We start from the raw sequence: 22,741 nt of genomic DNA, 5'->3' as shown, positions 1-22,741 counted from the left end.
GCTCTGAGCAGTCATACTGCTCTCTTACATACAGTGCAACTCCTCCTCTTTTTCTCCCCCTCCTGAATAGTTTATACCCTATTATGACAGTGCTCCTGTTATGTGAGTCATCCCACCAACTCTCCATTACTCCAATTAAATCATAGTTCTTTGACTGAGCCAGGGCTTCTAATTCTTCTTGTTTGTTTCCCAGGCTTTTTGCATTAATGTACAAACACCTTAAATAACTAGTTGATTGCCCTACCTTCTCCATTTAAATCAGGGGTCCTCCTTTGTTGCTCCTTCCTCCTTGTCTTCCTGGAATTCCACTTCCACTGTTATCCCAGGGTTTAGATCACCATCCCCCCGATGAACCTAGTTTAAAGCACTCCTCACTAGGTTTTCAAGGTTGCCCGTGAAGATGCTCTTTCCTCTCTTGGTTAGGTGGATGCCATCTCTTCCTAGCAATCCTTGTACCCAGGACAGAGTCCCATGTTTGAAGAAACCCAAAGCTCTCTCTCTGACACCACCTGTGCCACCACGCATTTACTTCCACGATTCGATGATCCCTACCTGGACCTTTTCCTTCAACAGGGAGGATGGAGGAGAACAGCAGTTGTGCTTCAAATTCCTCGATCCTTCTTCCCAGTGCTACATAATCTGCAGTGACCCGGTCAAGGTCATTCTTGGCCATATCATTAGTTCCTACCTGGAGATGCAGGAAGGAGTAGCGATCCAAAGGTTTGATCAGTTTTGGAAGACTCTTGGTCACATCCTGAATTCTAGCTCCTGGTAAGCAGCATACTTCTTGAGAATCCATGTCTGGATGGCAGATGGATGACTCCGTCTCTCTTAGGAGGGAGTCCCTGACTACCACCGTCGTCTTCTCTTGAGCGTGGTGGTTATGGAACCCCTATCCTTAGGACTATGGGGTTTTCTTCTGATCCTTTTCCTGAGAGTCCTCTGCCAAAGCATTTTCCACCATAGTGCCTGTGCAGAGAGCCTGAACGAGGTTTCTTACCTCTACCAGAATTGGGAATACCTGAGTTCGCCGCCTTCTCCTTCTAGAGGTAATATGCTACCGGTTTTCTTCCTTGTTCTGTACTGCCCTTGCGGGTTCTTCAGCCTGCTGTGCATGCAGTATTAAATGCTGCCTTCTACTGAGGAAATCTTCTCTGATGGAACGTAGAGCGGCAGCTGGATGGCCCCAGCCCGGGAACCCTGGGAAATACCAGGAGCTCTGAGAGTTTTTGGGATAATGTGTGGACAGCCGGATGAGGAGCCCGTGCCAGGCCAGCATTAGTGGGGTCAATGCCAGGGCAGGGAGCCCAAGGGAGTGGAGCCTGGGAGCGGAGCAGCCAACAGGGGAACACTGATGTCCCTTGGTCCAGAAAATTCCTTGGTTTGGGACAGCTAAAGTTCCAAGGGTGCCGAACCAGGGAGGTCCATCCTGTATTTGTAGTGAGGTGGGGTGAGGTGGAAAGCCCTATTTTCCAGAAGATATTGGAACACCATGTCAAAGACATATTGTGAAAATAGACTCCTCTCTTCAAGAAAAACAGTTACTGCTATGAAACTCCTTTTCTTTTCTTCTTTTTCCTTTTTTTGCTGTTGGAAGCAGAGAGCATTCTTAATTCAATACTTCACTAACTGAGGGATTGTCTCCATGGTCTACACGGGGAGATTAAACCAGACTAAGTCAAAGTAATCTGGTCTGAAAACACTTGACTAATTTTGTTGCAAACCCTAGAGTCCTCTGTATGAACTAATGTTGTTGCAAAGCAAGTTAGTCACCTCTTAGTGCTGCACAAAGACTCTGAATCTCATCACATTGTGAGGAGAAGAGTAGATGTAGGAAGTTCTTTTGGCCAATCATCAGAATAAAAACCTTTTTATGAACATGGCCAGGAAGATGTCTCCACGGGGCCACAAATGGGATGCTAAGGAGTGCCACATAAACAGCAAACAGCTCAATAATAACTGCATCAATAGTACCTTTATGAGAGAAAATAGGAAAAACATCTGACAGGGGACATATAATCTATCCATTTTTTGAGGAGCTGGATAGGATTTTACATAATCATATGACTTCCCAACCCAGCAATCTTATAGAGCCTGTTGGCTGCCTTCTCTCCACTCACAGGTTTTACCTAAGGATATCCAGCAAGAAAATCAAGACTCATTGGAGGATGAGCATGAGAAGCCGAAGAAGAGAAGAGAGATCTCCCCAAGCAGCCAGGATCTCTTTAGGACTCAAACCCTGATGCTGGACTGGTAGACCACAAGTTCAGTTCTTGCCCTGCTGCAGCCAACCCCAGTTCCCAGGCAGCAACCCGGACTAGGATTTAGGAGATTGAGCAATGGTGGGAACTTTGGCATGTTTTTTTTAATAACTTACTAATTAAACTTTAATTTGTTATAGTACCTTGCTATGCCAACTTCTGTTTCGTTTGCCCCATGGTCTCAGCCATTGTAGGCAGATGTGAGCTAAAAGCAATGACACATAGCCCATTCCTCTTCACCCTCATCTCAGTGCTAAAGATCTCAACTCCTCTCTTCATCTCCTTTCTGGTCCTAGCCAGCAACTGATCTGCTTATGTCTTGCAACTACTTTGAGCTGTGCCTGCTGCATTTTTATTTGCTGCTCCCCTACAGTCTCCTAAAGAGACTTGGAGGACTTACCTTCACTGCTCCTTTTCTGAGGAAGGATATGGAAGGACTGTCAGGCCTCAAAGAGCCCAGTGCACATCATCACCATCAATAACCTCCTGAGCATTGTCAAATTTTATAACCCAGTGCATTTCCTTTTCCATGACATGACATACTTCCAAGAAAGTGACCCAAAAGGTCAGTCTTCCCATGCTTGCTGATGTGAGAGGCGAAGTCCCAAACTGACAGATTAACCATAGGAGTTTAAAAAAAATCAGACTAGCCTGGATTCTGCTATGCAGCCCACAGTGCACAGCAAGAGACATTTCAAAATGGACACTGCTATGTTCCCTAAGTTTGTAGCAAACCACCACCATGTATACATGATGATGTACATTGACAGTGGGCACACTGTTACTGTGGTGTATGTATTGCATGTTACATGATGCATAACAAAGAGCAGTGAGTTAATTTCCTGAAGCTGCTTTCCCGCTCCCTGGTAGACAAACTCAGAATCTAATACAGGATTTTCTTACCAGAACCAAAAAGAGCATCCCTCATTTACTTTACTTACACATGGTGGAGGATCTAGAGGTTGAATGATCAGTGTGAATGGAAAAGATTAAGTGGCCATTCCCTACACTTTAAAAGTGTTAAGCTTGTTCTTTTGTTTAATTGTCAATAAAAAGAACCATTTGAAAGTCCAAGGGACTGAGTGTCTGACCCACCACAGATAACATATTAACATGAGAGAACAACAGGAATTATTTCACTGATTTTTACAAATAATTCTTTCACCTACAACTTTCACATTCCCTTTGACAGTCATAAGAAAAAAAATCAGTTGACTGGAAACTCTAAAGTGGATGAAACCATACGTTTGATCATTACATTGATTGCTTCAGAAAAAAAAATTACTCTGATATCCTTAGAAAACATCACATCTACCACAATCTCTGCACTACGGAGAGGACCGCTATACAGTCCCAGCAGACCAAGTGCATACCATTGGAATCCTCAACAGTAATGATTACATCAAGGAGGCCAACCTACAACTCTCTGACACTATAGAGAACTAAAAGAAGACCTCACACCATAATTCATCTAGGAATTTAAGGATATCATTAAATCCTTGCCCAACATCTCCAAGAGAAATTTGGCATGCCCATCTAGTTTGGAACCTTCTACATGCTTCCCAACATACATAAATCAGGAAACTCTGGAAGGATCCATTAGATCTGAGCGTGCTGACGGGCTATTGGGACTCATCAAAATCATCTTCAAAGCACTCACCACACGGCCAGTTCCCTTAAGGATACCACCAACATAATCCAGAAACTCCAGTATTAATAATTTTCCTCAAAATACCATTCTTGTCATTTGTTAACTGATTAATCAGAGGTGTGTGGAGGCTGATCTGGATGGGCTGAAGTGCCCCACGACCCATAGCCCACACCCCCTGTTCATGTCACAGGTAGCTGTTCCTGCCTGGCTGAGTTGTTGATTATGCTAACCAGTTAATCATTCACATCCCTATTGTCAGTGATATATTGATATTTTCATCTTCTGATCAGATGACCTAAACACCCTCCTAGATTTTCCCCCACATCATCAATCACCAGAAAAATGACCACATATTCATATATAACCACCTTTGTTCCAGAGGAACTGCACCCAATAAATAGCTAAAAGCACAGAATTAGAACAGAAATAGTATGAAGACTGCTCATCTAAATGCCAACAATGGCACAAGGCTCTCATGAATTACATGGCACCCCTGTGACAGAGGCCAGAAATATCATGTTTTCTGATTCAGTAATACCAGCCAAGTCACATCCAAAGAGCTCTTGGGCTGACTGATCAGAAATGCCATGTCCACCGTCTAAATCACTCCATGTGCAAGAAGCTCTGTCCCTTTACAGAGAATTGATAGAAATCAAAGCTGGCTTTACAGTGAATGTGAAAGCCAATATAGGAGCAAGAACACAATGTTAATGAGTGGTGTAATAAGACAATTTTATGGTGAAAATTAAAGCTGATGAGGTAGGCTTTCAAAATGTTCCAGTGTGATAAATAACACTCATTAGCTTATTAAAGTTTTGTCAGATTGTGTGGTTTCAAAGCAATTAGAAAACTTAAGTAAAACATCTCTAATTTGCTCTGATTGCAAATAAATTGATGACCAAATTTTGTGAATCGGTCACAAAAGGTGTAAGTGAATGCACCTTTAAGCAAATAACTTATGCTAAAATAAAGTTTAATAAAGTTTAATCTATTTCTTATTGTAGTTTTGTTTTTAATAATTTTTTTAGATGTATTAGGAAATGTTATATTAACAAACAAATTTTAATGTTATATCTTACTAAAATACTTAAGTATTAAATTGTTTGTCAGTGTGGAGAGAGTGACAGTTTTAAGAGAAAAGTAGGTAAATGATTTAGCAAAGCACTAAGGTAATTCCTTGTGACTTACTGGAAACATTTATCAAGATTGACACTATGGGAAAATGTCAGTTGAGGTAATTTTATCCATACTGGTATAGGCATCTCTGGAATGAAACATGGCATCTCTTTAACCTTTCACAGTAATACTATACAAAAATTTAAAACAAGAATAGTATCCAACTGAAAATTCTGGGGGAATTTTAGGTTAGCGGAATATAATTATTCAGAATAGAATTTGGCTAGGAACCAAATTATTTCCCTTTTCTTCCCAAAAGCATCAAACATTCTATCATAATTTCAAAAGTTGAGGACCTCTGTTTTATCTTGCATCGAAAAGACAGCAGTACACCAAAAGAGTGCCTTCTAACACCAGACTGGTGTTCATACTTTAAAGGAAGATTGCTTCTTGCAGAAGTGTTCATATCACTTAATTACCAACTAAATATTCAGAGGTCTCCAGTCTAAGAGCTTGTGTATACTTAAATTTTTATTGAAATAGCTATTCCAGTAAAACTAAATTGGAAAAAAAACCTAACTCTTCTTCGAGAATAAGTGTCCACATAGGGCAGGGGTGGGCAATAATTTTTGATGGGAGGCCACTCCACACTTTTGGAAAGTGGTCGAGGGCCGCACTCTTCCAAGATATTAATGGGGGAGGTGTGAGGTCTGGGATGGAGGTTAGGTACAGAAGAGAGTTTAGAATAAGGGAGGGAGTTTGGGTGAAGGAGGCAGCTGTGACCTGGGGCCCAGGACTGGGATGCAGAGAGTTGGATTGTGACCTAGGCCAGGGAATTTGGATACAAGGCAGAAGGGGACAGGGATCTGAGGCAGGGTAATGGGTTGCTGGATCTGGGATGAGGTATGGGTTCAGGAGAGTGGGCAGAGGATTTAGGTATGTGGCGTATGATGGCAGGAGTGGGGGGCAGAGGGTTGGGAAAGGAAGGGGCTAGGGTGCCAGAGGTAGGGTCTGGGCAGGAGACTTACCAACCAGTAGTCCATTCCTGAATGAGCGTTCCTGCCTACCCTGCCCCCACACAGGCTGCAGCCATGTGCTCTGTGAATAACGATGAGCCCCTTGAGCTTCGTGGTTGCCTATTATTGGAGCAGGCTGCTCCCATTGGCAAGTTTCTGACCAGAAGCTGGCCAGTGAGATTGTGCTGGGGCTGGGAGGAGCTCCTAAAGCTTTTCCTCTTCTCCGGGCTCAGTTTTTAAAGTGAAACTGCCCCACAGCCACATTTCTGAGCATTGTGAGGGTGGGGCGAGGCAAACAGGGAGTCTGCCTGGAGTTCCCTGCAGCATCTGCAGGCCTGATCTGGTGGCTTGACAGGCTAGATCCGGCTCGCGGGCCATATTTTGCCCAAGCCTGACATAGGAGTTTATATGAATATAACTATTTTGGAATACCTATTTTGGTAAATTTCCAAGTGCAGACAATACCTTAGATTGTATTTACAGTAATTTTCTTAACAATCTTCTAAGGAGTTTTATTCAAGATCATTTGAAAATTCAAGTAAATTATCTACCCAAACTTGCTTATCTATCATTATATTAAGCTTTTAAAAATGTTCTGAGTAACTAGAAGAATATTAATTTTCTTTTCAGAGCCATGCTAACAGCCTACCCTTATAGATCATGTTTATCAAAGTATACAGTACTTATCCCTTAATTGTACTCTTACTCAATAGGTCCAGAACCAATGTGAACCTTGAACTTCAGTGGCTTGAATGTCCTTTTCTTGTTTTTTGGAAAATAGACTTATTTTTTGTAATTTCCAAACTTCAGGAATAGAAACTGTTCAGGTAATCTACTAAGGAGAGAAAAATGTTTTCTGGAACCTTTATATGGTTTTAAAAGTTTGAGTATTTTTCAGAAGTGTATTTTTTATTTCTGCTTATTCTTATTAGAAATGTAGGTCTTTTTCTTTTAGAAGATCCTATGGGTGAGTGTAGAGTTGACAGATTTATGACATCCTGGAATATCAAGGAAGTGAAATCTCATTAACTAAAGGGAAGTGATTTTTATTCAGATTTGTTCTAAACTTTTTAAAATTGCTTAACACTTACATAAACACCTTTTTTAAAACTCTTCTGGCTAAAGATTCATTTGAGATATCAGTAGGCTCTCAATGTGAATTATCCATGGGAAGACTTATTTAAAAGTAGGGTTGGAGGAAATAGAGGGGGACATAACGTCAATAAAAACACTACTGCTCCTGATAGCTTTCTTGAGCAGGGGAAGGAAACAGACCTAATTGTCAGTTTCACTGCTTCTGAACACAATAATCCTCGAAAATTTACAAGATTTAGATTTTTGCTCTGCTGCAGCTTAAAACTGCCTGTAGACTCAAGAAGACTGTACTGCATTGGGTGGCCTTTAGTTAACATTTGGAAGGTTATCTTTGCAAAAGTAATGACTAGAAAATTCTGTTTTTAATTTTAAAAATGAGTTTTTAGATTATACAGGAGTTGAGGTACTTACTGAAGAAAACTAGCTATTTACCACAGTAAGTGCAAAGTGATTTTTTTCAAACCCTGCATTGAAATTTATTCCTTCCTTGTTCTGTCTTAATTGATCCCTTTTGTCTTCCTAACATCCCTTTATGCCTTGGTTGACTGTTTAATTCTTCTTCTCGTCAAAGTGCATATGCTTTATTCCTACATTTCCCTCGCTTTTAAAACCTTATATCATGTTTGTTTGTTGTATCTGAATTCTTCGGCCTTGTCTACACTATGTGGTGTGATTGATCTACTTCAGCTATGCAAATAACATAGCTGAAGTTGATGTACTTACTGCAGCATTTTGTGTGTGATAAGTTTGGTGGGGGCAGCTCTCTTGTCAATGCTGGCTACTCGTCTTCTCTTGGAGGAGTACCAGCATTGACGAGTGCTCTCTCAGATATCAATTTATCGCATCTACAGCAGATGCGATAAATCAACAGCTGATGGATTGATCGCTGGAACATCGACTCGTGTAGTATAGACAAGGCCAGTTTTTGTCTTTCTTAAATGTGGTGCCTGTAAATTGAGCACTAACAGATTCCAAGTGAAATGAAAAAAACATGTATTATATTATTCTTACTGATCATTTTATATAGCCATATATGAATTACCATATGTATTAGGGGTGTATTAATAAGAGCTTTAAAGGAATACAATTGTCCAACATAAAAAGCCATTAGTTCACCAAAATTAAAACAACCTACTAAATTTCCTTTTAGTGTTCCAGGCCAAATATTCTATATACTGCAAACCTTATAAAGTAAACATATAGTCAGAATAAAAATATAAGTTTTCTATGAAAAAGAATGGTGTCTGTACCAGCTTTTCTCTTTAAAGTGATAGCTGAAAGTATTGGTCTGTTTTATTCTTATTTAAAATTATGGCAATTGTTAACATGAATATATGTAACTAGATCTAGCAGTCTGATTTTAGCCGTATTGTAGTAGTGTGCTTCTTGCCTATCCTGTTCTACTTATGTTATAGTTTTTTTTTTTTAACTTTTGTAATTATTCCCTTTGGCCCGTAAACATTACGGTTCACATGAGGTCAGGCTATATCTTGCTAATGAAAACAATAACAAATTTGAGAGGGCCACATGATGTTTCCTGTTTCCGTTTTGTATGGAGGTCAGTGTTTCTGGGATCACAAGCTGCAAGGGTGGACATAATTAAAAATTTGTCCTTCAATTCACATTAAAATTGTCAAGTAATTTTTCTCTCTCTCTGGTTCTCCATTGTTTAAATACTTCCTGAAAAGTACTGGGATAACAGCGTAGATAGGGAGTTTTCTTCCAGGCTTTGTCCTTTTCCAATTTGGCAGATGTTTTCTTTCAGTGTTTCCAGTGGAGTTAGGTTAACAAAGCTGTTTCTGTTTAACCACCACCTCAGCTTGACGGTGTGAAGAGGAAATTGGTACAGCTTGGAACTTACATTAGTAGTTAATTGCTGCTGAGAGCCCACTTACGGGGGACAAAATATTTTATTTTGTATATTCAACAAAAAAAGAAAAGGGATTCCAGAGTGGAAAAATAACTGTGACAGCTAAGACCAGGTCTGCACTACAGACCTATATAGGCATAATTATATTGCTCTGGAGTCTGACACCTCTGAACAGAATGGTTATACCAACCTAACCCCCTATGTAGCCAGTGCTACATTGATGGTTCTCCCAGTCACATAGCAAATGACTCTCGGGGAGCTGTATTATCCACATTGGCAGGAGAAGCTTTCGCATTGGCATAGGCTCACCTTCACTTAAGTGCTATAGTAGCGTGGCTGCATCTGGGTAGTAGTGACTTGCCTTAAGTAACCATATACTGTATATGGCTTTGTGCTTGCTGAGAGGCAACTCTGTCTCCTTCTGCAGACCATAGAGGATCCCCTATTGGAACAGAATCCTGTATCAGAGATTTGCGAAGTAGAAAAACATAACTGGATCAGGTGCTCCTGGAAACATGGTGCCTGCATCCTAGAAAGAAATGTAAAGGCCATAGTAGCATTGGGTGGGGTGCTCTGCAATGGGAGGCTAGTACAGCACCTCTGTGGATACCAGATGAAAATGGAAATTAATTATTTGAGTTAATTCAGTAAATTATGTGTGATCTGAGTGCTATCTAGTCTACGCGTCTTCTGGGGCAATTGAGGTCTCCAAGAATGAAGGCTTTCTGACTGAGCATGGGTTTACAGAATCACGCTCATAGCTACAGTGAGATCAAGTGTATCTAAATTCCCCTCAAATTAACATTTCATATTAGATATCCTTGTTGGACCTACATGCTGAAGGAATAATAGAAGGTTTTGTTTCATAGTGAAGGCAGTGAAGTTCATTGTTTTCATTTGACCTAATCATTCTTGTGTGTCAGGTTCTTGTAGAATAGCTTCTTCTGTATGTGCCTGGTACCGTTATTTTATCTAACCTGGCAGAAGAGGATGTGAACTTAGGCTGAATTTTACAGGAAAGCCTTTTGAGAGCTCACAGGAAATAGACCAGAAATATAATTGTGCAGAAATTGCTGACTTATTTAGAGCTTCCTGCTTACTGATGAAAGACATAGTTTAACTTCAATTACCATGCTGAAATTTTCATTAAAGTGATTTTCATTCTTGAGTTTTTTGGACTTTAATTTGTGTGCCTGCTAATATGATGTGATAATTAACCACGACATTTTATATAGTTTTTTGTTTTCATGTTTAACACTTTAGAAAATGCTTAATCTCAGTTCTGCCAAAAATTTGTGGTTATTCTATCTGAGTACAGCACAAAAAGGTTAGTAAACCAGGGAAAACTTATTGTTAGCAAAGCCAAGGCTCTGGCTTTCTGCATTGCATTTAGATCTTTTACAGAAGTTAATCTGGGGGTTTGATCATCAGTAACATCTTCTAAAATCCAGGAAAAAAAGAAGGAAAAGCTCCCTTCAAAGTGTAATAAAGTGAATTTATTTTTTAAATTTACAGTTTATAATAAAAAGTGAAGAAAAAGTGAAACCAGTTACAACTATTACATTTGACAGTATGTATAACTATTATATTATTCAGTTTCAAATAATCAGAATTGTTCCATGAAATAAATTTTCATTGTTATTATTTTAGCCTAAAATATGTATTCACATGTGATTTAGTTTTCATATACTTCTGATATATTGGTAAAATTTAGTCATGAAAGGACAACTGTGACCTTGTTCATTTCCAATTAAAAAACAACCTTGGTACATTGACTCTTTAGTATGATAGTGTCTATACTTAATTCTTTTACAATTATACCTATAACAACTTCTGCTCCCCACTTACCATTGGGTGTAATTTCTTCCTCAATGTCCAAGTGCCCATATTCCTCCTCATTTGTGGGGAAATGCTAGTTGTTGTGTGTCGTCTCCTTCCTCTCCCCTGATCTTCCAGCATCAGAGTTAAAATATTTACAGTGCTGTTGAGAATTTCCTGATGTTAACAGCAAATGCTGTCCCTCCAGAATCATGTACCATCAGTTAAAGTCAGCAAAGTTTACTATATATTATAAGGTTTTGAATAATCATGACGTGGAAAAGAATGTGTGTATTTTGTGCTTTTTGTAAGAGAAATGTTATGAGCTAATACGTTGATGAACATGTATTACTACCCAAAATGAGCAGTCACTTAAAGTAAATTTTCATGGTATAATTTCTTAGGCTTGGACTTAAAACTTATACTGGCATTGCTATGTCAATCGGGGGTGTGGAAAAGCCAACAGAACCCACACTATAGATGAAGCTATGTTGATAGAAGAGTGCTTTCATTGGTATAACTAATGCCATTCCAGAACTTGTCAGCAGAAATGCTCTTATTGGACCTATACTGTTCACACATTAAGGGCTATTCAGGCATGAGCTTTGTAGTATAGACATAGCCATGCTTTGGTCAGCCATAAAATAGTTAACAATGTTGACAATGAAAGTGTCATAATTGATATCAGGAGCTACTGGTGCCTGTGGGGGAAAAGCGGTGTGCAAGGAGGGCCATCCAAAGGGATAAGGGGCGCGGCATCGGGGCTAATCCCATTTAGCAGTCAAAGTTTGGTGCGGGTGGCATAAAAGGGTGATACACCTCCTGAGTGCTACCACAAGCCAGCTATAATAGATATGTGAGTTGAAACAAATTGCTGTTCATGTCTCATAGGCTCTGTAGACTCAGGCCAACATGCTTGTTCTTTTAGGATGATCCATCAACTGGGTTTCTTTGAACTTTCTGAATAGCACTTAGCCACAGTTTAAACCTGGACTACACCTAAAAATTAGTTCGGCTATGTTGTGTTGCTCAGGGCTATGAGAAATTCCATGCTCTGTGTGATATAGTTGGGTCAACCTAACCCCCATTGTAGCCACAGCTAAGGCCAGGTCTATACTAGGAGTGAAAGTGGATCTTAGATAAACAACTCCGGCTATGTGAATACATAGGTTGAATTTAAGCTGCATTCCCACTACGAGAGCTCAACAGGAGAAACTCTTCTGTCAGCTTCACTTACTCCTCATGACTTGGTAGAATACCAAGTCGAAAGGGGTGCCATCAGCGATTGATTTAGTTGGTCCTTACTAAACAGGCTAAACGAAGCCCCAGGAGATTAATCTTTACAGTGTCAATTTCCCAGTAAGTGGCAATAAGCCTTAAGCATTCTTCTATCAATTTAGCAGCCGCTACTTGGAGAGGTGGATTAACTATGTTTACAGAAAAACACCTTCCATTGATTTATGAAGCACGTGTAGTATAATGCTAAAATGGCATAGCTGTGATGATGTAGTGCATCATAAAATCATAGTGTTGGGAGAGACCTTAGGAGGTTGAGTCCAACCCCCTACTAAAAGCAGGACCAATCCCAACTAAATCTCAGACTTTGGTAAATATTGAATTAAATAAGGGCATTTGAATTGCCAAAAGGCCCATAATTCTGAAAATGTTAACCAATTTCATGTAACTAAGATTTTATAATCAGGTGGCACACCATTTTGTCCCTTCACCGTAACTTGTAACAGTTTGTGTCTTTTATCAAAGAGGCCTTTACAGCACTTGCAACTATGCAAATAGGACATGTTCAGTTTCAGTATCTAAGTCTACATATACTGCTGTACCACAAGACAGAGAATCATCTTAGGAGGTATTCCAGTTTTCAAAGTGAATGATGTTGTGTGGAGTCCTTTAATCTTTCACTAGATAAAGCTCTATGTCTGTGTTTACCTCTGTGATCCTTAATGAGACAGTTCAAAAGGAAAGTAAATGTAGTCAGAAAGAATAAAGAAGAGTGCTTGAGCTCTTTGATGTTGTATTTGAAGATCTTACTGGTAAATCAACTTCATTAACAAAAAAGAGTCCTCTGTTTACAGTTGTGTGCGTTGGAGAGGTTTCAGTATAGAGCTATTTTTCCTACAATTCTCATCAGCTAACCTCTTATTAGGTTATTACACTCTACTAAAAATTGTTTGTTCTTTATCAAAGACCAAATGGATCACGCCTTTCATATGTAAATAGTTGTTAGGTAGAGCAACAGTCATGCTAATGAGAAACATGAAGAGTTTATCAATATTTAGTAACTAATGAAGTGCAGCACTATTTTATACAATGCTTGAAATTGTGCTTAGTAGTGTCTTAAAGGGTTGTACCTGCAAAAGCTTATGATATCATCTACAGGTTTTGTTAGTCTTTACAGTGCTGCAAAGACTATTTGTTGTTTAAATTTTCCCAGTTACAGACTAACTCAGCTACCCTGCTGAAGCTTTTAAGCATTTTTAAGTACTTTAGGAATTCCTATTTATTTCACACTAGACGCATTAATCCCAAAATTAGGAATTTAGTCAACATGATATCTTTAGAAGAGAGATATACTTATATAAAATGCAGTTAATATGTTTCTTTAATAAAAAAATTACATAATTTTATATTATTGATTTGAAATTTATGAATACACTTGTAAGTAAAATTAAACAATCAAGTTGAAACCTTTAGTTTTCCATGAGCTAACATCAAAATGGTTCCAAAATATTTTTGTATTACTGTTTAATATAATTAAATATTTAACTGTGTATTTGAAATCACTCTTAATACTAAAACACCACAGATTATGTTGTTTTCATTATGATCCCCAGGATTTATTTATTCGTTGTTCATTTGTTATACTTCATCTATAAGGTTTTAGTGCAGAGTGCTCCATGCTTTTGGTATATCTAGTTTTAATGGCATATACAGAGCAGTACGAGTAGTATAGATTATTGTAATTTGCAACGTGTTTTATGTTCTGGAAAAGTTTCACAGAAACAAAAATATCAACCTCTTAATGGATCCTATTGGGAATGTTGAGCCGATTTCTGATGGACATGCGTTCTGTAATAAATGCCTGGGCAAAATTCACGTAGCGCAAAAGTGCCCGCATTGTTAAAGCATGATGGCCAGAGCAAAGAAGGACTGTGAAATGAGGCTGAAGAGCCTTGTCTGGGAGAAATCCCTCCAACCACTGGGGGACATGTCTCCAGATACATGGGCATACTCAGCACCCCATGAGAGGACTAGTTCATTGCTCCACAGAGGCTCTCGAGTGCTACAAGCTTCCTGGAATGATCATAGCATAATAGAGCTGGAAGATACCTCAGGAGGTCATTAAGTCCAGCCCCTGCCCAAGGCAGGACCAATGCCAACTAAATCAATCCAGCCAGGGCTTTGTCAAGCCGAGACTTAAAGCAATGATCGCTGCCCACTACATCCCAGGCCGCCCATTCCCCGATGCCGTCCACTTCTGGCACCACGGAGAAGCGAAGACCAACCTCAGCTAAGAGAGCTGAGTCAGCACTGAGACGCTTGGCACCCACTGATGCAGTTAACCGGCCGGCACTGATAAAACTAGATATGCTGCCACTGCACCCACAGGCATCCTGACACTGATTGAGCAATCTGGTTCCCGTCAGACAGAGTTAAAGTCTGTTCTGACACCAGAGCATAAGAATGTGGCTAAAAGGATGCACCACTTACAAAAAGCCCCACAATCAGATACACCATCTCCACTGATGCAGGAAGTACCTTCACCACACACCCTGATGTTACTTTACTCTAGTCCATATCAACAAAGTGTAGAAGCTTTTTCCCATTCTCCCACACCATTCTCACTGTGAACTGAATATGGCAGCAGGTAGTGGAGTAGATTTTCATCACATCACTTATTCTTAATGGGATCAGTGGCTTCATGGCACTCCAATCAACACCATCCTTTTCAACTTCTGTGGCTTATGCTCATATCCACCACAACAGCTTAAACCTCAGTGGCCTCTCTGGGAGCCATGGAACCAATATTGCCACTGCACAGGAGATATACCAGCCTCTATACCAGCACATACAGCTACATAGTTTCCAGCCACTAAGGCACATTTGTCACCTTTTAGTGCCCATCCCTTGGTAACAACCCAGGCAGATCTAGCACATGTTGATGAGAATTTACCTCAATCCAATTCGGAGAGCTCTTCACAGGTCCCTTTGTTTTCCTGTGTCCCAGATGAGGTACTTTTCCAAGTATCGCCCTCTCTACCAGCAGACAACCTAAAACAGTTTCAAGAATTATTCAAACAAGTGGCTCAATCTCAGGACTTTACTCTCCAAGAAATGCAAGACAAACAATATAAATCTCTCAAAATACTCCAACTGGCTAAATCATCAAAGATAGCATTACCCATCAATGAGGCTATCTTGGAGCCATCGGATATACTCTGCAGATGCCAGTCTCTATTCCCCTCATCAACCGCAGGGCAGACAGAAAATACTTTGTCCCAGCAAAAGGGATAGATTTCCTATTCTCACATCCCCACTCAAGGTCATTTGTCATGGACTTGGTTAATCACAACTCAAAACACCCCTAGTACAAGTATATACCTCAAGAGAAAGAGCATAAATGATTATATCTCTTCGGCCAGAAAATATACTTCTCTGCCACCCTCCAGTTCAGAATATGGCGGTGGGAGGACACACCGATATTGGATTGCATCCCCAGAGACACACATCTCAAAGAACCATCGTTACTGCACAGGGTAAGTAACTTCTTTGTTTAGAAGTTAAAATAAAAAAAAAAAAAGTTAAAAATTACTTAGACAAATTACTTAAATATCTTCAAGCCACCGGGGCCTGATCAAATGCATCCTAGAATACTCAAGGAGCTGATAGAGGAGGTATCTGAGCCTTTAGCAATCATCTTTGAAAAGTCTTGGAAGTCGGGAGAGATAACAGAAGACTGAAAAAGGGCAAATATAGTGCCCATCTATAAAAAGGGGAATAAGAACAATGCAGGAAACTACGGACCAGTTGGTTTAACTTCTGTGCCAAGAAAGATGATGGAGCAGGTAATTAAGGAATTCATCTGCAAATATCTGAAAGAAAATAACTTGTTAGGTAACAGCCAGCATTGATTTGTAAAGAACAAATCATGTCAAACCAATTTGATAGCTTTCTTTGGTAGGATATCAAGTCTTGTGGATAAGGGAGAAGTGGTGGACGTGATATACCTAGACTTTAGTAAAGCATTTGATATGGTCTTGCATGACCCTCTTATCAATAAACTAGGCAAATACAACTTAGATTGGGCTACTATAAGATGGGTGCATAACTGGCTGGATAACTGTTATTAACAGTTCACAGTTATGCTGGAAGGGGATAACAAGTAGGGTTCTGCAGGGGTCTGTTTTGGTGCCGGTTCTATTCAAAATCTTCATCAACAATTTAGATGATGCATAGAGAGTTCTGCTTATTAAGTTTGCAGATGATAGAGGTTGCAAATGCTTTGGAGGATAGGGTCATGATTCAGAATGGCCTGAACAAACTAGAGAAATGGTTTGAGGTAAGTTTAGTAAGGACAAATGCAAAGTACTCCACATAGGAAGGAACAATTAGTTTCACACATACAGAATGGGAAGTGACTGTCTAGGAAGGAGTACTGCAGAAAGAGATCTAGGGGTCACGGTGGACCACAAGTGAAATGTAAGTCAACAGTGTGACATTTCTGAGATGCATTAACAGGAGTGTTGTGAGCAAGACACGAGGAGTCATTCTTCTGCTCTACTCTGCACTACTTAGGCCTCAACTGGAATATTGTGTCCATTTCTGGGTAACACATTTCAAGAAAGATGTGGTGAAGATTGCAGAAGGTCCAGAGAAGATCAACAAAATCGATTAAAGGTCTAGAAAACATTACCTGTGAGGAGAGACTGAAAAAATTGGACTTGTTTAGTTTAGAAAAGATAAGACTGAGAAGGGACGTGATAGCAGGTTTCAGGTGTGTAAAAGGGTGTTACAAGGCAGAGTGAGAAAAATTGTTCTCCTTGGCCTCTGATAATAGGACAAAAGCAATGGGTTTAAATTTCAGCAAGGGAGGTTCAGGTTGGACATTAGAAAAAGCTTCCTAACTGTCAGGGTGGTTAAACGCTGGAATAAATTGCCTACCAATGTTGTGGAAGTATTTAAGAGCAGATTGGATAGATATCATCAGGAATGATCTAGATGGTGCTTGGTCCTGCTGTAAAGGCAGGGGACTGGAATTGATGATCTCTAGTGGTCCTTTCCAGTTCTAGTATTCTATGATCATTCTAGCATATATTAACTGGGTAAGACTTGTGAGGTAATTGTCCTTCTCTGTTCATTACTGGTAAGGCCTCAGCTGGAGTACTGTGTCCTGTTCTGGGGTATCACGCTTTAGGAAAGATGTAGATAAATTAGAGAGAATCCAGATGCGAGCATCAAAAATTATAAAAGCCTGATTTATGAGGAAATTTTTAAAAAATCTGAACGTGTTTAATCTTGAGTAAAGAAAACTGATGGGAGACCTAAAGACAATCTTCAAATAAGTTAAGGACTGCTATAAAGCAGGTGGCAATCAGTTGTTTTCTGTCCACTGAAGCTATGACAACAAGTAATGGGCTTAATCTTCTTCAAGGGAGATTAAGGTTAGATATTAGGAAAAATCTCTTTAAGGATAATTAAGCACTGGAATAAGGTTTCAGAGATGATTTTTAAGATTGGGTTAGACGAACACTTGTCATGGATGGTCCCATCAAGTTTTGGAGGCTGGATTATGTGACCTCTGAAGCTTCCTCCTAACCTTACATTTCTATGATACTGTGGTTAGTGAACCAGATAAAGTGATATTTATGCTAGTTAGAGGTCATGGAGAAGGGTTCTAGAAAGAGAGAAGCATGACATCTATCTACTAGCTGGAATTCAGTGATTCATGGAGATCACAGAGCACTGTTCCTTCCATGAATAATAGAATCATTTCCGCTTTCCTAGGGAGATCAAAGTTTCATATTTCTGGCTGCACTGCCCATTAAGGAGGAGAGCTGAACACTGATACTTTGCAGAAGTTAGATTAAGTAGGGTGGAACCTGTTCCCAGTCAGGCTATGTCTACACTACGATGGTTTTTCGGAAAAAGGTACCCAAATTGCAATTTTCACACCTTTTTCTAATACTTTTGTCAGAAGAGGCTTTTCTGAAATTTTGCCCGTCTACACTGGGCCAAATTTCACAAAAACCTCCTCTCTTGGAAGATCCCTTTTTTCTTGTGGACCAAAAAAAAAAAAGTGGATGAGCAAATGCATTCCCGGTATCCCAAAAAATCCCCCACAGTCTAGATGTACTCTCATTGTAAATCAGTTCTAGTGAGCTGATGTTTAACCTGTTTGCTGGAGTCTGGGGGCCAGAAGTCTGATATAGAGGCAGCAGCATGCCCAAGGGAGTAGGAGGGCCAGCAGCTCTGCAATATGACTGGTGAGCCAGCTCATTACCTAATTAAACACATTTTAGCATCCCTACTTTAGGGCGAAGGATGTAATTTCATTTATACTTTCCTCTGTTTCGCTCAATTATGGGAAACTATAATGGGTCTGTGCTGATTAGGTATATTAAATAAGTTCTGCACAGGGTACTATATACAAGTCTTATTAATGAAGCCTTACTAGAAAAGGATTCTGCTTTCTCTGTTCAGACCTGAAAGATTTCTGTAATAGCAGCCATTGGCTGGCTAGATTTCCCTTTTTCTCACTTCTTATCCTACAAGTGGTTGCTTTCAGAATTTATTTCCCTCCCAATTGGACTATATATATTTTGTAAGGCACATGGAATCATTCACAATGAAAGGTGCAACATTTCTTTATGTTGTTATTTTCCTTTGCAAAATCTAGGTACCTCAATTTGAATCAGGGCATATTTGTACCCGAGTTCTTGAGAGTTGGGTGTTTTGTTTTATTTTACAGTTATAAAACACACATTAAAGCTATTCTAATATTTTTCCAATATGATTTAAAGTTCTCATTATTTGAAAGTGGTTTTTACTTTCTTATTTTCATAATACATGGAAACATCCTTACCATATGAAAAAGTATGGTACATGCTTTACATGCTTGTGAGTAAATCCAATGCATATAGCATGTATTTACATTTTTCATTCAACACATAATGTGATCTTTGCTCTCACCATCTTCTGAACAGTTCTTTTGATTATATATCTCTTCTACTATAGTTAGTGAGTATAAAATGCAATTTGTTAATAGACCTTATTATCCTGAGGGGTTAATTTTATCATATGATGACAGCTAATGTCAGCTGTACATTATGGAGGTTCCCATCATGGGAAACGTGAGAAGCATTTTAAATTAGTGTTTATCATGCCTTCCCCTCCTCCCAAAATGTTCTCAAAAAGCTGTTACACTTTTTTTTTTTTAAAGTATTGTTGCCCTGCATATTGACCTATGAGGAAAAAGAAATGCATTTTTTTTCCATCGTACATATGAAATATTGTACTGTATAATTCTGGTATTGAGATACTATATAGATATAAAATTAAGTTACATGGTTTTAAAATTTTAAAAATTAAAAAACCCTTGGTGTTTCTAAAGACCAAATTACAACACAAGGTTAGATGCCGCAGCTGTTAGATTTTACATGTTATCTTATTGGTTATTAGCAGTAATGTGACTTGCACTATATAAACACAAGAAATACAGACAAACCTTGTCCTAAAGAGTTTATAATCCGATAATAAAGGGACATTGCATGTAGAAGGCAGATATAGTAGAAAATCCAGATGCGGGGCTAACTTTTTTAAAGTATTAACTGTTTTCTTAAAGATATCAAGGAAGGAGTTTTATTTGAAAAGAGGTCATATTACACATCATCTGCAAGTCTTCTGATCAGTGTGATTTTCCCCGTGCTATGTTGCATAGGGGGCAACTGCACCAAGGCCTGGTGATTTAAAAGGGCCCAGGGCTTCCGGCCACCACTACTTCTACAACAGTAGCAGAGACTGCTGGAGTCCTGGGCCTTTTGAATTACCACCAGAGCCCCAGGTGCTGAAGGGCACCTGGGGAAGGCTAACCCTGTGCCCTGCCCCTTCTATCTGAAGCACCACCTCTTCCAAGAGCACAGAGCCGCCACCTCCACCTTTTCCAGGGACCCAGCAATTCTATTGGCTGCTCTGGTTGCACTCCATGTTCTCTATGGAAATATGCCTATGAACATGCCTAATTCAAATATGCTTAATGCAAAATATTGCATGTAACCTATGATTGGAAAACTTGTAATCCCCTGTGAATATTTGTGTATTTGAAATTAGAATTACCACTGAACCCAGCTACCTGCCCTCTAGAGCACTCTATCACCCTGTTCTGCTGAGTCAGATTCTCTGGTCTGCTCCAGTGATAGCACTGAGTTGGGGGTCACAGCCCACAGCTGGGCAACACGGACACTGAAAGTGGTCATTTCAGTACACCAAGTGATAGTCTCAAGGGGATCTCTGTGACCGAACCTGCCCATCCCCCTTTTTTAAACTGTTGTTAACTTTGACAGGATTTTTGTAAAATTATTGGACCATGATCCTGCCAAAGATTTTGGGAACTTTTTATATGTTTACAGCTAAATCGCACGTATAAATCTTTGCAAGTTGGAATTAAAGATTCATGCATGCGAATTAACTTGATTTCTGAATATAAAAAAATGTCTGGGTTATTCCACTCCATATTAAAATATACCTTCTGTTTGTTAATGAAGAGTTACAGCCTGTCAGATTAACATTTTTTCATGAAACCTCTGTGGTGGTTTTGTATATTAATGATGCTATACTGTTATGGACAATCACATTTCATTGTGTTTATCTTATGACCTGCTACTTTAAACCATTTTAAATTTCTTTCTGATGATGTGCCATATAGTAAATATGAAAAATCTTAAAATTTAAATAAACCTTAGCTATCATTTTTAATATTTAAATGTACTGGATAATAAACTTTAAACAATTCACATAAAAATAAATATTTTCCCCATCTCTGTATTTTACAAAATTAATGATCTGATTAAAGTTAACTCTAATTTACATGCTAGTTTATTACAGTCTGTTTCTCTGCTGTAGTGTATTGCTACTGTATTTTCTGTTAACCAGTTATGGATTGATGCATTGGATATTCCATTAAAACCCTTTCACTGTGACCAAACATCCATCTGAGGCATGATTTATCTGAACAGACATTCTTTGAAATCTGCTACTAGAACACATGCAAATTCCAGCAGTCAATGAAGAAGGTGCAAGCAGCTGGGTGAGTGTCATTTCAAACAAAGATGTAGACATAGTTCCCACTCTGTATGTGTGTGTTTGTGTCTCTCTCGGATTATATTGGGACACCACAGTTAAAGTTGTGTTAAGATTTGCACTGTGAGCAGCATATAAGTCTGATTTCTTTGAGATATGAAAATTAATTCACTTCTGTATAATAAAATATATGTGGTGCAAGTTAATTTAATCATGAAATATATTAGGGATGTTAGGTATTGAGTAATTGAATATTTGTGTAACCACATGAATTCAACCCCCTACCCCAGCCCAGAGTTCCCTCCCATACTAAACCACTCTCCTAGAGTCTGCACCTTGCCCAGCACCTTAACCTCCGGCCCCAGTCCAGAGCCCCCCCATACCTCAGACCCCCTCAAGCTCCTCTTCCCCAGCCCTACCCAAGAGCCTGCACTCTCAGTCAAGCCCTCAGCCCCTTCCCATACCCCAATCACTTGCCTCAGCCCAGACTCTTCTCTCATACTCAAACACCCAGAGCCTGCAGAGCTGACACCCATGGAGAGTCAGTTTAAAGGCTGGATCCGCATGCGTATTGGCTCCTGCCTGCCCCCTCCACCCTACACTGATGCCTTTGATGGAGATGTAGCAGTGCGGGGAGGGGAAGAGGGAGGGAAGTGGCTCCGCAGGAGCTAATACAGGCGGGCAGCTGGCTTGAAAGCCAGCTTCCCGTGTATACCAGCTTCCACCTTACCCTCTGTGCTGCTTCCTGTCTAATAGAGGTAGCAACACAGGGGGTGGGTGGGATCTGATGCTCATAGAGGGCCGTCTTAAAAGCTGGATCCCCATGGTCACCATTTCTCCCCTCCGCCCCCCGCCAAGGGGGAGAGTGCATGTAGTTAGGATTATCCAATAAACCCAGGCTTATCGGTTAATTGGGTAGTCAACTACATGCTGACATCCCTAATTTAAATTCAGCTGCCATCCAGGTATCTGGTTCTGTTAGATTTTCCTCAAGTTTCTCCTAATATTCCCTAATCTTGATTTACCTAAAATATTTTGTAACCTACAAACATCTATTTCACTGTTCTTTTAAGTCATTAATAAATAGATTGAAAAACAGTGGGCCTAGTATGTAACACTGGGAAACTATATTAAAGGGGTGAAAGTTCCTATTATTTTTTCTGCTCCTTAACTAGTTTTGGATACATAACAAGTTTACCTCACCCTGTGACTATTCATGATTTCCATAGGGCCCATTGGGATATCTTTCCTGTCGTTGGATACAATGCAGAAATTTGATAGTTATATTCACAACACATCCTTTGCATAGTGTTAATTCTGGATATACTAGTTTAGTACATGTGCGTTGTAAAAGAAATAACTTTTCAACAGTGCTAATAGTTGAAGGGGAAGTATCAGTTTTAATTTTTTTTGTAGGGTAATATCAGACCTTGTACTTGTTCAGCGATTATGACCCCCTGAAAAAATAGGGAAATCATAAGTCCATGGAATCATAATTCCAAAAGATCTATAGCATGAATTAAGAAGGCATAATTGTAAGTCTTGTAAGAGACATGCAAAGGCTGCTAACAAAATTTATTGTTGGTTTTGTATTTATTGCATT

At 39.5% G+C, this 22,741-nt stretch overlaps 1 protein-coding gene and 1 long non-coding RNA gene across 3 annotated transcripts in view; one reads left to right on the top strand and one right to left on the bottom strand.

The window, feature by feature from the left end:
* The window catches only part of LOC142826562 (uncharacterized), a 34,003-nt gene extending 22,940 nt beyond the window's left edge, over window positions 1–11,063 (bottom strand). Inside the window, exon 1 of the long non-coding RNA XR_012900770.1 lies at window positions 10,858–11,063. This is a non-coding gene — a long non-coding RNA (uncharacterized LOC142826562). The remainder of the gene's footprint in view (window positions 1–10,857) is intronic.
* The window catches only part of TMEM135 (transmembrane protein 135), a 357,787-nt gene that overhangs the window by 192,568 nt on the left and 142,478 nt on the right, over window positions 1–22,741 (top strand). The window lies entirely within an intron of this gene.

The sequence above is a fragment of the Pelodiscus sinensis genome, chromosome 1 (genome assembly GCF_049634645.1).
Source record: "Pelodiscus sinensis isolate JC-2024 chromosome 1, ASM4963464v1, whole genome shotgun sequence".
Classification (NCBI taxonomy): domain Eukaryota; kingdom Metazoa; phylum Chordata; order Testudines; family Trionychidae; genus Pelodiscus; species Pelodiscus sinensis.
The sequence above is the reverse complement of the archived record's forward strand: the minus strand, read 5'-3'. Positions and strand labels throughout refer to the sequence as shown.